The following is a 14,634-nucleotide window of genomic DNA, read 5'->3' on the forward strand; positions in this document are numbered from 1 at the left end:
AGTTAAACATTTTCTGGGGTTAAAGTGAATCAGAATCTGCACACCATGTGCTGGAAATTCCCTAAATGATTTCAGTGGTCATTAAGAAAAGGGAAATGGTTCTTTTCTGAGTAGGAGATGATAGGAGACAGAGGAGTAGACACCAAAACAGAGCCATGGCTGGGTATTTATAACTCAGATTACAGGACTCCTGCCAGCTGAGAAGGGGACAAACTTTCTCAATGGCTTTTTCTGTTGAGTGGGGGTCTTTTTGGTAACCACTGTGACCCTCTGTGACTAATAACACAAGAGGCTGAGATACTTACAATTCTATTAGAAATACTACATGCAGTTATGTACAGCATGGGCAAATACAGGTGATAAAATATGCTGATAAAATATGCTCTGCTGATGAATGAAGTTTCATCTCTCCTGCAGTGACCTTATTCTCACTCCCATGCCCCTGGTCTTACTCAAGTTTCTTGTCTCTTCAGTCACAGACCTCACCCATATACAAGGCCTTTAAAATTTAATTAAAGTAGTGGATTGTGTTTTTTAAACAGTGACAAAATTTAACATAGTTTACAGTTGCAGCATACTGTTACCAAAGTTGTTGTTTTCCTTTAATTCAACAAATTGAATTAGCTTAACCAGTAAAAGTATTGTGTTTAGACCCATATTTTCCAGTCAGTATTTAGGGATTTTTCAGCTCATGGTCTGTGGGACTTTGCAAGTCAATGAAGCATTTCTGAGGAATCTGAGAAAAATATAAAAAATAACACTCTTACCAGTGGGCTTAAGCTGGCCATGTAAAATGCATACATGGTTGCACCTACATGATGAATTTTAGAGATCTACAAATAAAAGTATTTTTTAAGTCTGAAACCTAGAGGTACCTCTTTATTTTATTTTCTTTGTATGCCTTTTCTTCTGAGTGTCATTTGTCTCCAGCTAAGATCTTGCCATCTTCCCCCAGTCCACAACGGGCTGTAGGATCTCTACTGTGGTGAGAAAAACTAGAACATGTCTGTCCCAACAGCTTCTCCAGTAAACCAATGGCAAAGTTTGTCACTGGAGTAGCAGGCAGAGTACAAAGACTTCAGGGGTTCTGGTGCTGTTTATCTCACTACCCCAACCCATGGTGTTTCCTCAGTCCTGCTCCTGCTCCTTCCTCTTGCTTCTGCCTGCTTTGCTAGGAATCTCTCCCTGATGCCATGACTAAAGAAAGCTTTTTCACAGTTTCATTCCTAATAATTCCTGTAATCATAATCTTTCTGAACAGCGTTCTACCCACCTATCCACCCTGTCTCTGGTGGAGACTGAGGTGTCTGCTGTCTGAGGAATTTTAAAAATTCCTTAAAAAGGAAAATCTTAATATTGCTTTTTGTTCACAGCTATTGTTCTGGTCATGACATCACTTTGCATGCTCAGTGCAGATTCCTGTCAACCTAGAATCACCCAGTACTACTGCCCACTGTGCCATAGTCTAACCTTCCAGAGGCTGTCACTTTGTGCAGAAGTTTTTACTATGTATTTAGGAGATTGCATTTCCGCTTTTAGCTTATGCTGCATAACTTTGTATATTTAGTGGAAAATTCTGCTTTGAACTGAAATTTTTTTCAATATACAGAGCATTTTGAGTGTTTTCGAATCAAAACTATGGTGGTAGGTACAGAATTTAGAGCAAATCCGGCCTGCAATGAAACACAAACCCACAGCAGTAGCTGCGGGACTGAGCTCACCATGTAGTTTCCAAACAAGCTGACAGCAGTAGGAATCGTGGTTTATAAAAAGCTGCCAGCAGTGCTGAGCTGGTGAAGAGAAAGAGGAAGCTACAACGGGAAAGAGAAAAACATCACAACCAAAGGCAACTTCACTTCTCTGCCTTTACTGTTTTTAAATAGATTTGGCTCTAAGTTGCTGTTGAAATCTTACAAACTGATCCTCACAATATTTATCCCTTTCTAAATACCACCTGCAAATCACACCCAGATTCAAGGGGACTCCTCTGTGTTTTTGTGCATACGTGTGAGAATCTAAGTTTGTGAGTAGGAATACACACCATGTTACTGAGGCTGTTGCTCAACAGCATGCCAGTAAATAGAAGTTTACTAGAACAGCCTTTGCCATTTCATTCCTCCTTTGCACGATTTGCTGAGCTGTTCTCCTGAGATTGTTTCCTGATGTTTACATCCACTTCATTCTGTGAATTAACTTGATTATTCTTCTTGTCCTATGAAATGTTAAAAACTGCTTCTCATTCTCAAATCACCAGTATCAGAAAATCATCCAAGGCACTACTGACCGAATTGTCTTGCGCTGGGTGTGGGGACTGTGGGAAGGTGGTCTTGAAGAGCTCAAGCTGGGAGTGGGACACAGGCTTACTACTTCCACTTTGGTTGCTACAAGCGCTAAGCTAGGTGATGGAAGATATGCTGCATCAAAGTGGGAGAGTAAAAGGTAAACTCAGAAAGATGAGAAATAATGTGAGAAAGGCTGATGCTTAAAATTAGTTGCATTAGTGACTCCTTTGTTTTGGGCCATTCTGGGTTCATATCTTTGATTCTGTGTATTTTAGTTGAGATGGGATTGACTTTTTGTGGAGCAAGCCAAAAGAAAACATTGGAGAGGGAAAGACCTTAGGGCCTTTGCAGGTGAACTGCATTTTGTTTTACACTGTATAGCGCTTGAAAGAAGGACCTGACAGAGTCTCTCTGCATGTTTACTGCTCTGAATCTGAACACAAAGATTCAAAACAAAAGCCATACAAAGATGGCTTTTGTCAGAGTCTGTTTTTAGTGGCTGTGCTAGTCCTAGAGAGAGGTCTGCCATTGGCATACCCTGGAAGAATTGGCCATGACCCGTGAGGATAAACTGAGCACAGTCAATCTGCAATCAGTTTGTCAGTGAGAGGCAAAAGGTAGCAACAGAACACATGACTCTCATGATTTCCCATCAGCTAAAATGCTGAGCATAGTTGCAAAGGGTTAAGTGCACAAAAATTATAATAATTATTTCTTTTCCTTCATCATTGCTTTTTTGGCTCCAAATGGATGAGTACACTTTCTTGCAGGGCCTGAGGTATCAGTATATACAAAGGTGTTTTTAGCTCTGATGCCAGAGCCCTTTATATTTAGCAAACAGCTATGAGTGGGTACTGGGATTTGCAGTGCTTTTTTTTCATATTCTTGCTGAAATATTAACATCAAATCTTCAAGAGAGTCAACACTAAAATTACTTCTTTTCACAAGCTAACTCTTGGTGATGTAAGAATGGCCTAATAAAAAATTATTATCTTCCTCAGAATCTCCTTCAGAGAACAGTCTCCATTTTCTCCATTCCCATTTTGTAGGAGGTCAGAAGAGACCAGGCTTTTCTTCACATCCAGTTTGTGTAGGCTTGGAGAGAGACACTGTGTAGCTCCCCTTCCATCCAACAAATACACTTCATTCTTCTACAATGTGCACAGGCCTGGGATCACTCCCAGCTGCCTTTCACCTATCATGGAAGAAAGTTTCTTAAATATTTTTCTGTTTATTTTCCTGATCCTATCTGTTCTTAGAAAGATCAAACTGAATGCAGTTGTTGTACTTACTCATAAAACTGTCGTAGTTGAGACGGAGACAATACAAAGCAACACACTCCATTTTCAGAAGGCTTCAAACCTGTTTTTATTATAGCATGCATGCTTTTTATACATTCCTACAAAACTCATAAGTTTACGCTTTACTCATTGGACACGTAAGACAAACAAAGTGCTTGTTGGAATAGGCAGTTGCAGGTTTCTCTTACTTATCCTTCTTTCTTTCTGGGTTTCTGTGGCTCACAGAAGTCAGTGTAAAACTCCTTCCACATAAAACCATGATTCCTGAGACAAGGATATTTTACAGATCTTTCAAGGTCAGTCATCATCAATGTCCTAGACAGGCTTTCAAAGAGCTAAGGGCAAACTTTTCACCTTGACCACCAAATACTATATCAGGCTTGGTGTTGGGAATGGCACTGATGAAAGGTGCTTGGCTGAAATATGAAAAATAACCCAAATCAGGAAGTCATCACTATACAGTTTCAACAAAATTAAATGTAAAACATTTTTCAGTGTTTTTTTTTCAATAAAATCTTAATCCATCCTAAATTAATTTTCAAAATCTTTATTCTTTAGTCCTTAAACAATCAAGACTTAACTTTTGAAACTAAATATCTTAGCCTGTAGTTCTAAGTTTAAAAGGCATTACATTTTTATTAAACCTGATTTGTGCTTATTTTCCTATAGAGAACCACCTCCAGTTTGGAAATCTGATTAATAGAATTTGTCAAATCTGTGATAGTCTGTTTATTTACCACTTTTTCATCAAAAATTGTTTATTGTTGCTGTCACTCCAGAAAAGGCAAGATGTCCAAACATAATTTCTCTTGACAGATCCTCCTTATAGTGTCATCTTGGACACTAGGACAATAGGACCTCATAAAAGAGTAGCTAAAATAACGGTTAATTTAAATGTTAGGGAGTTTACAGGGATTTTTCTCTAAACTCAATTCCTATGTGTTAGGACATTAAACACTCACCTTAGGCAATAAGGGCCTTCTATTCTCAGAATAAGACCACATAGTTTGGAGGGCCCACAGTCAGACCCCAGAGTGCAGCAGTACCTTCAAGATCCTCCAGATAAACAGGTACACCTGGGCACTAAGGCACTAAAAAGAAACTTCAGCTCTGCCATGGGCCTGGCCATGCCACTGTGTGTCACAAACCTCCCCCAGGCATCAGTTTGAAGATTTCTGCACAATAATATTTTATTCAGGGAAGACATGCTTTGTGACAGTCTCAATCCTTGAACATTTTCTCACAAATCCTGTCAGCCAGCAGGACCTTCCTCTTCTTTTAGCATTTTAGCACACTCCACTGAGGCTAAAACTGTTTTCTCAGCCTGTCTTAGATGTAATACATTTACATTACATTACTTTGAGTAATGACTGAGAGATTAAATGCTAGATTTTGCAGGAGATATCTTCTAGAATCTGTAGTGGAGTCCTTATCATCCTAGCAATCAGAAATTGCTAATTTGTCATCAGGGAATCCACCTGGCAACAGTATGAACAAAACATCTGAAATAGTTTTAAAGCGATTACGTACTCCTGCGGTTTCTGGTTTTGTGTGCATTGCTCCCCAAGCCTCTTTCTTCCTTCACATTTGTTATGTGCCTTTTACCAATGAGATGTTGGAACATATGGCTATAAAGACAAGGTACTAATTTGCTTCATTTTTCTTCCAGCTGTATAAGGATAAAGGGCACACAATTCAGTACCAATTATTTGACAAAAAAAAATTAAGGCCTTTCACACGTGCAAGTTTACTACAAATGTATTCAATGCTTACCAGCCTTGCACAGGTGAGGAATATTATTTGTTACAACAGAACTTCTCTGGATAGTGATAAATCACTACATTACTTATCTCTAGATTTTCTGCATATGTTTCAGGGGACACCAGGGGACTTTTTCTTCATATGTTTCATGTTTATTTTATTTGACTGGACTGGAAATGCAAAGTATTTTTTTAGTAATTTCCCCCCTAGGTCCAGTTCCTTCAAATTACATAAAAAATATTCAGAAAACAATCAGAAAACATACCTTGTAACAGTTTTTTTGCTAAGCTTTGCTACTCCTTTCATATTTTGAATTGGCTTTGGTTGTATCTGTCTCCAACATTCACTTAGGTTCATATATAGAAGGGAGTCAAAGAAGTTTGACCCAGGCCAAGAAGATTTTTATTTTTTTAATAGCTTCTTATTATAGTGATGAGAGAATATTACATGTTTTCCCAGTTTGATGAGGAAAGGAACCCAAAAAGCAGGACTGAAAACAAAATTAAGAACTTTTCTTTTCTGAAGTAGTAGTATTTTTATGGGCCTCTTACATGAGAACAGAAGACCTTGTTCTTCCATATTCCATACAATTTTATCCAAATTAAAAAAACCTGTAGATTTGATATAAGCACATAGCCTTGGTCCTGAGCAGACAAGAGAAGTTACTTGGAAAATGAGTATTGGGCCCTGCATTCCTAATTACTTATTTTTGAATTGTCATCCAATCCAGCTCTGCAACTTCTCATAAATATGTTCTTTTATGCAATGACACAAATCTTTTAAATTCTGGGAAATGCTGTCACCACAATTTTTTCCTCTTTAACAGACTTAAGACTTATCTAACTGATAGTTGTAAGTTCAAGCTTGCATTTGTCCTTGTGCCTGCTGAACACCTAAAGTGTTTTGTGAAAGGACAGGACTGCAGAGCAGCAGTGCCTGTACTCTGCTGATGATTACCTGTATGGGAAAGAGGTTCTGGAGTGTCCAGCTCTGCATATGCATTATTGCCCTAGAATTCCCACATTCCAAACTTTGCTGCTGCTGTTTCAATTGGTGTTGATCAGTCTGTGTTTATTGAGCCTTGAAAAAAGAGTGGGATTGTTTTTAGTTAACCTGCTCAGGGGTTTCTGTGGAGCACAAACCATGGACAAGTGCACTGCCTGTTACCATAATGCAATTTAGAGGCTCTTTCTGTAAAAGCCTGCTGTTATTTCATGTATGTTCTTGCTGCTGATAATCAGTGGATAAACAACTTTCATAATATGCCTGCAATGCCCCCACCCAGCAGCCTGACAGTTGACTTGATGGTTAGCCACGGACTTGTAGCAGCCCTGGCAGCCAATTTGCAGATTGCAGCCTGCCTTTCAGGCCAGCATGGGCCCTGCCACTCACAGCATGTGCTTTCAAAGGGCTGGGCAGGTTCAGCACACAGGTCTGCAAAGATCTGCTTCCTCACACAGAGGTTTTGGAGCTACTGCAGTCCATCAGTAATTGCAAAGTGATGGGATTTGATCCTCTGCATTAGTGTAGTTCCAGAAAACAGTGCAGGACATTTTTGGAAAGTTAGTATCACTCATCATGTCATCCAAACTGACGAACACTGATATATCCACAGATGATAGAACTCTAGAGTTTCTCTTTTTTTACCACCATCCACATTTGGTTTTTTACACCATCCATGTCTTTTACATTGCCTCTCATGTTCCAAGACCTGTCTGCACCTCTCTACACTGCTTCTCCAGTTTGTGAACCCCTCAGCTGAGGTAATAAATAATTGCCTTACAATAACCATGCTAGCCCCATTTTGCTGCAGACTGAGCTGCATGCCAGACTGTCAGAGCTCTGTGTGATTAATGGCTGCAGTCATTCTGCTTTTAGAGCCAGGAAGGAAAAATAAATAAATAATTTATCTTGTAGTGCACTATAGACTGATTCTCAGAAATATTTTGCTCAGTCATATGGTAAGGAAACTGGGAAGTACTCTTTCTTATTCTAGAGTTTTATATGCAAAATCCTGTGTAGATACTACTAAGAAATCTTGATGAGATTTTCAGAAAAAAAAAATTAATTAAACGAAGGGATGCTTGAAGGTGGAGCCACTGATACATCTAATGAGGTAGTATAATATCTAATGAGGTGTGCTCATTGCTTGCATACTCCAGCAGCACCAAGGTCATCCTATGAACTGGCAACTCAGAAACCCTACACTTGAGCTCAGAGAGAGATTCTGATTAAATCAGTGAGTGAAAAGAGGAGAAAGTGAAACAAATGCAGTGTGAGGAGAGGAACTCAAACTCTTTCATATTCACTTCTCCGTGAAAACTCAGGGCAGGCCCATGACAAGAATTCAGAAAGCAAAGGGATACTCACCCATATAAAATATTTATGTAAAACACAGTCTAAGATTGTAAGGCACCAGGCGAGAATAGGACAGTATGAGGGTCCAGGAAGTGGAAAATCAGATGCAAATATTTTCAAGCATTTTAAACAAGGTAGCATGAGGTTCAAATAGATGGTCAAAAGCAGAGGTGTTAGCATACAGGTAATGGAATATAAAAGTATTCTTGAGTATGTTAAATGCATCTAGACCAAAGTAAACATTTGACAGTAAGTTGGGTTGAATATACTTTGAGGCATGAACCTTACAGTGAGATCAAGGAGAAATAACAGAGCTACTTGGTTTAAATAGTAGTCTCTGTTCCTTTCTGGGCTGGCTCCAAATATCAAGAGTGACCACATATACCTCACCATGAGGGTTCCCCCCAGTCCCTCCTTTTACCATCACTCCCTTCAGCCTTAAGAGAGATCTTTTATGGTCTTATTTTCTCACTATCTTCTTCTTTCCATTTTGCATAGGTCTTGTTTCCAAAATGTAGACCTGGGCTGCTTTTGGGCATGGAACTTATGACAAAAGCAATGTATCAAGCCTTTAATCATTAAACAGTCGGGAGAACGCTGGGAGCTTGGATATGAACTGAAACAGATTAAGAAAAAATCAGTTTGCCAGAAAGATCTAGTGCTATGATGGATAACAAAGCATAGAGGAAAGCCTAATATTTAAATACGTGAGCTTAGTGCATGATAAAATGCATGCTGCCTTGTCTATACAAGATTTCTCAAGCATGTTTATTAGCATATATTAGCAACCAAGTGTTAGCCTCAAAATTTCTAGGCAATCTAGGGAGTGATATGAGTCTGAAGCTCTAAGTACAGTATTAATTTGACTGTCTTTTTGGTTTTTTGGGTTTTTTTTTGGGGGGTGGAGGTGTTTGCTCTTGCAAGCAGGTTCTTTAAATATTCATTTCAGTTTTGAGAATGTGTCCTACTCAGGGAAGCATCTTCTGTGATCCTGGTTATATTATAGTTATTTGTAAACAGTTTTGGGGGAGCTCCCATGTTGATACTAAGGTTTTGATAATAATGACCAGGTAATATTGCACCAGGATACATTTATTCTGCATCTTTTATCTTACAGAAGAAGATTTTTCTTTTGTCAATTTATTTTCTCTTCCTTTCCTGTCTTTTACTAAAGATTTATCTTCTTTTACTAATAAACTGAATTAGTGTACCCTTGAACCCTTCAGTGGTTTGAATATTCATTTTGTTTTAATGCTTATCAAAACCTGCATAAAACTAGTTCTGTGTTTCAGTAATCTTTCTGTCCATCTATGGCTACTGACTTGTGGTTTTATTAAAAGTCTCATGATACTTCATGATTTTCATATTAAAAAATTAAATATTTCTTGCTTTTATTGCAGAGAATAGGATGTAGCTTAGAATATGGGAATTCAGTGAACAGAGAAAATATATTCCAAAAGTTATATGATTTTTAAACTAATCTCATGATCTGTTGTGGTTTGGCTCTTGATTTTTGACACTTTGGTGTTCTGGGCATTTCCCACCCTCTTCTCAATGAAAGAGCAGGTAGCCCAAAGCCACAGAGTTCCAACTCTGGAAAGATTCGGGATTTTTCTATAAGAACGGGATGATGATTCATTCTGTGCTCTCACAAGACAATCATGCATCTGCCCCTGTTTCAAAATCAGCAGCCCCGCCAGCTCGTCTCCATCGGCCTTGAGAAAACAGGAAGCAGAACACCACAGGAAGCGGTGCACTCTTACACCCACCCCAAAACTTAGCTGCTGAACCTATTGCAAAATGCTAACAGAATGCTGCAGGGTACACTGAGAAAGAGAGGAGAAATCTGCTGACCTTCGGGTGCCTGTGCAACTCCTGGCTCCAGTTTCTCAGGCCCACAGCCTTTCTCAGTCACCAACATGTCCTGTGTCTCTCAGTTTGGATCCTCTATTATAGGATGCTCTTACGCAGAAAGCAAAGGCTTTTCTTAATTATTTTGTTTCATCCCGCAAATTTTACAAAAATGCAATATGAAGCTTCTTGTCTGGAGGGCTGACAGACTGAAAGATAGAAATAGAGAAGGTGGAGAGGACTGTGTGTTGTTGGCCGTGATTAACTGTGTACTCATTTCCTTGGCAACATGGAAGAAATGGGTGTTTTTAGAGGAGAGATTTATCAGTATATCTTGTGATTTGGATGTTTTTCATACTAAAAAAGTAAGATTATTTCTCACACTCATGGTTGCAAAGAACAGAGTGTACCATAAGTTTTCAGAGAACAGGAAACAATTCCTTGGATGTACTGTGGGGCATGGAGTAGAACTAGGAAAGGCTGAAAGAGAAGAACAGGATATTCTACAACAGACAAAAGAGACAAAAGATATACAACATGAAAAAATGTTTTAAATTTGAGAGCCTTTTTTGTTATTTTTTAATACTAAAATAATCTTGAAAATTTATTCTGCAAAGCCAAAGGGGGAAAATGCAAGTTTATATGCTGGATGATGGGCAAGTAAAATTTTAGTGGAGGATGAGACATTAAAAAAAGCAGGATTTCTTAATTAGAAAAGTTGCTTCAAAAGAAGTCCAATAATAAGAAGGCAGGAAAGGGTCAGGAGTGGAATTTGATGTTAGCTATTTAGACTAGATCCAGGCATTATATTTCTGTTAGATGTTTCAGTTGTCCAATAAATGCAGATTTGAGAATCTGGTCACAGAAACGAAACTATTTCTAAATTCTTGTTCAATTCTGTGAATTTTTTGGTCGATATTTAGAGTGAAATTGAATTACCTAGCTTTCTTTCCTGTTTTTGTTTTGGTTTTTTTTTGTTTTTTTCATTGTTGTTGTGTGTGTGGGTTTTGTTTGTTTTTGTTTATTTTTTTTTAATTCAGCCAGAAAAAGCCAATTATTCCTTTAACTTCAACCACATTGAGAAAAACAGATTCCTGAACCTAGTCTTCATCATTATTTGGAGCTGAAAAGCATTAAGAGCTATATTGCAAGAGTGCTGAAAGTCCTCTACAGACACTAAATGTAGATTTGAAGAGAATGTCTTCAGATCATGAAACAAATATCCCCAGGAAGGTGGCTTGGTTTTAATAAAGCAGCAAAGCTCTATGTAGAATCTTCAAGTGGTCTTGCCTGGATGTGGATTTTAGACAAGTATGTTATTCAGAATGGATGAATGCTCTCTCTCTTTGTCACTAGCTCCTAAGTCTCTTCTTTCTCTGTCACAGTTCAATTGGACTTAATCTAGAACAAATGGAAATGTAGCTCCACTGAAATGAAATTTAATATTTTACCTTCTGCTTTACTATGGAGAGACTTCTATCCAGATTTCTGTTCTCCAGATTGCTTTGGAATGGAATTTGTAACACTTCCAGCACAGGTAAATTTTGAAAACACCTAATCTGAGATAAAAACTTCATTATACTTATTTCTGAAGCAACTCATTCTATACAGATTGCTTCTGTTTTGCACAGTCATTCAGCAGGCAACGTCAGTTTGCCTTGTAACTCCCCTCATTGCATTAACTCTCTTAACAACACACACTTTGGAATTTTTCTAAAGATCACAACCATGGGTTTTGTCTAGCCATAAATACATTTTAATTTCAAATATGCTCAGAGATTAGTAACATGACTAGTTCCAAAATTAGCATATCCATATTTTTCTCTCTCTTCCTGCTGGTTATTCTGTCTGTGGGCTGTTTTCAAACTTCTAAAGATGTTATTAAAATCTTGACATGTACTGGACAGAATTCTGCCATGCTGGTCATTTATTTTCTCCTCCAAATTATGATAGTTACCATTTCTTTAGCTATCAGGCTAAGCAAAATGTAAGATTGATCCTGTTTGTTTCTACTAGAATGTCCTGGTTCACACACTTGTGGATTTTGCATGGAGAGCTTTGCAATTTCTTGGGGGGGTGGGTGACAAATCAGCATATACTCAAACTTCAAGATATGTCTTATCACTGTGCCTTCATACTAAAAAAAAATAAAAAAAAACCCACTGGCTCACTAAATTTTGAGGTCAGCATTGAATTCTATACCTTTGGGAATATTATGCATATCCTTAAGGTTGGACTTCTGGAATTCCTAGCCATATAAAGATGAAAATTAGTATATTCTGAGTAAGGAAGATATTATTATAGTGTCCTTTACTGTGAAAATACATACTGGATTTCCATATGGAAACCAAACATTTAGAAAAAAACTATTCCACCAGTTCTTCCTTATTTATTTTATGCAACTTTCACTACAACTCACAATTAGCTTTCAGCTTCTTTCCAAATTTCTGATGATTTGTCTAAGGCTGTTTTGTGCTTAGTATTTATTGAGATTTATTTTTTTCTTATGAGCTGTCCAAACAGAGTGTTATTAACTTCTGCAAAAAGAAATTTAAGTCTGGGTGGAAAAATCACACATTATTGTTAATTGTCATTGCACTAAAACATAAAGCTAATGAAGATGATGTGGGAAACCACGGGGTTTCAGTCCTAAACTCTGTGTGCTTATTAGACTAGATCATGCTCTCTGAAATTTGTGCCTTATTAGTAGTCTAATACGCAGTATGAAAATAATCTGATGTGTGAGGCAAAAAATAGAAGGAAAGGGGTGCGTTTTATGCAAATAAACCCAGAAAGTGTTCAGGGCTAGTGAGTTTTAAGTGCTTTGCAAACTGTCAGACCCCTTTTGTCAGACTTTTTCCATGTCTCATTGGAGAAAGCATTGATTTTATAGGATTTGACATTGCCCTTTGCAAGTCAAAAGCTAGAAAAGAGGCCCTCTGTGAAGAAAGATATGTGTTATAGATACTGTGTTATACTGCATCATGTGGGTGCAGATTGGAAAATGGAAAGCAGTCTTTAAAATATGAACATAAGTGACTTGGAGAACACAATCTGTTCTACAGGAGGCTACAGTAGTTACATTTGATGGGATTTCAATCAATTACTTCTTACTGTTTTTTCAGAGAGAATTTTTCGAAGTTGCAAGGTGCTGCTATCCCTCCTGCCTATGGCTCTGCCTGGGCAGTCTCCAAGCTGGCTCCTCTGGTTTTCCTTTCAGCTGTTACTACCAAGAGTATAGGAGGCCTTAAGTAAAGCCCATAAATGCTTTGATTTATGGACCTTCACTGAGAGGAAGAGGAAGTGCCGTTTCTCCAGTAGCTGTTTGTTAACACAAATCTCTTACTTTAAATCCATCTGGGTTTTTATTTAAAAATCACCCTGCACACTTCATCCTGCCCCTTCATTTGTTCTCTTAAATTCACTGGCAAGGTTTTTACTCTGTTTTTTTGGTATCTTTACTGTATTATCACCAGTCAGCAGCTTCTTTTAACTCCTCATTACCTAATTTTGCTAAGCTAGAACTGTTCAGATCTCCTTTTGTGAAATATGTTTCAGATTTATTTGGTCATTCCATTGTTTGTTTGTTTTTATTCATTGACAAAACTGAAAGACCAAAAAAAAAAAGAATTGGAACAATAGAGAAAGAGAAAAACAAAAGGAAGGCTGAAAACTCAAACCACAATTTCATCACTTTCAGCATAACATATATTTTATTCCATCAATTTATCAATTCAACCTTAAATCAAAGCATAATTTTATTACATCAATTGAAGCATAATTTTGTTTAATTTCACTATTTATGTTTCTACAGTGTGAAAGGCAGACAGTTTGTTCTTCTCTTACATACTTCAAACTTGATTTTCATAGTTCTTGAGCTCTATTGATTTCACCTGTGCTTGTTGGAACATTTAGACTACTAGACATTTTACCAATAATATAATCTTCAGAGCTGAATATGATCTACAAAGAAAATCTGTAGTATCAGTAGTACTTTATTAGCTTTAACAAAATCAGTATCTAAAAGATGCAAACCCTATGTTTTGAATTACAGTGTTTCTACATGCCAATTCCATTCTGGGTCCACCAAATTTTCTTAGCTGGAGTAACTTCCTTATGTCAGGATTATGTGACAGAGCTAGAGTGATGTTCAGGACAGAGATGACCTCAGAGGAAAAAGAAGATTTTTGTTTCCCTTCTTTGTGAAAATTTCTATCAGCTCTAGACTTATTTAACATTCTGCTTGCCTCAGGTTTCAGTTATACAGATGCCCACAGTACTTTTTCTCTTTGAGCAGTCAGCTTGAGTCTGAATCAGATGACAGAATGGACACGGTTGTCTAAGGACAATGTCTGTTCTACTCTGGACATTGCAAAAGAAGAGACTGCAGCTGCCATAGACCTGCCTGGTAAACCCACCCTTGCTTATTCTATAGAACTCAGGACTGTAAGATTTTTCTTTATTGCATAGAACTTCCGAAAATCAGGTAGAAGATTTTTTCTTAAGACAGGCTAACACTTGGAGAATATCAAATCAGATATTCTATGTTTTTCCCATGCTTCCTGACTTAATTTTAATTATTGTTTTCCACTGAAGAGTTAAAGATTGATTTTGGTGCATCACCTTCCAGAACCATTATTTTTGTTCTCTAGTCTTCAAAACTATGGCTCAATCTCTATTGTTATGTGCAATGAAGCTTTATTTAGGATTTTTATTTCCTGTGAACAAAAATAATTAAAGTTTGTGCAAAGAGAAAAAATAATTAAAAAAAAATTTAAAGAGCAACCAAAGCATTTCTATTTGGCATTTTTTTCCAGTTGGTGATAAGCTTGACTGTCTCTCTCCCCCACCCATGCAAACACTGAGCTTTGTTTCTGTAGATCACAAATGGCATGATTTTGCATTTCTGCTTGCTGCTTTGGGTGAAGTAGAGCAGTGGGGCTTTGCAGAGTGGGACAGCTGAGTGAAATGTTTCTTGCTCTCTTGATTCTTTCTTTCTCTTTCAAAGTGAGTTGTACTAATCCTTGTGGGAAGGAAGAAGATGGTGGTTTTGCACAAACATTCTCAGCAACTATTCTTTA

This window comes from Vidua chalybeata, chromosome 6, assembly GCF_026979565.1.
Source record: "Vidua chalybeata isolate OUT-0048 chromosome 6, bVidCha1 merged haplotype, whole genome shotgun sequence".
NCBI lineage: Eukaryota > Metazoa > Chordata > Aves > Passeriformes > Viduidae > Vidua > Vidua chalybeata.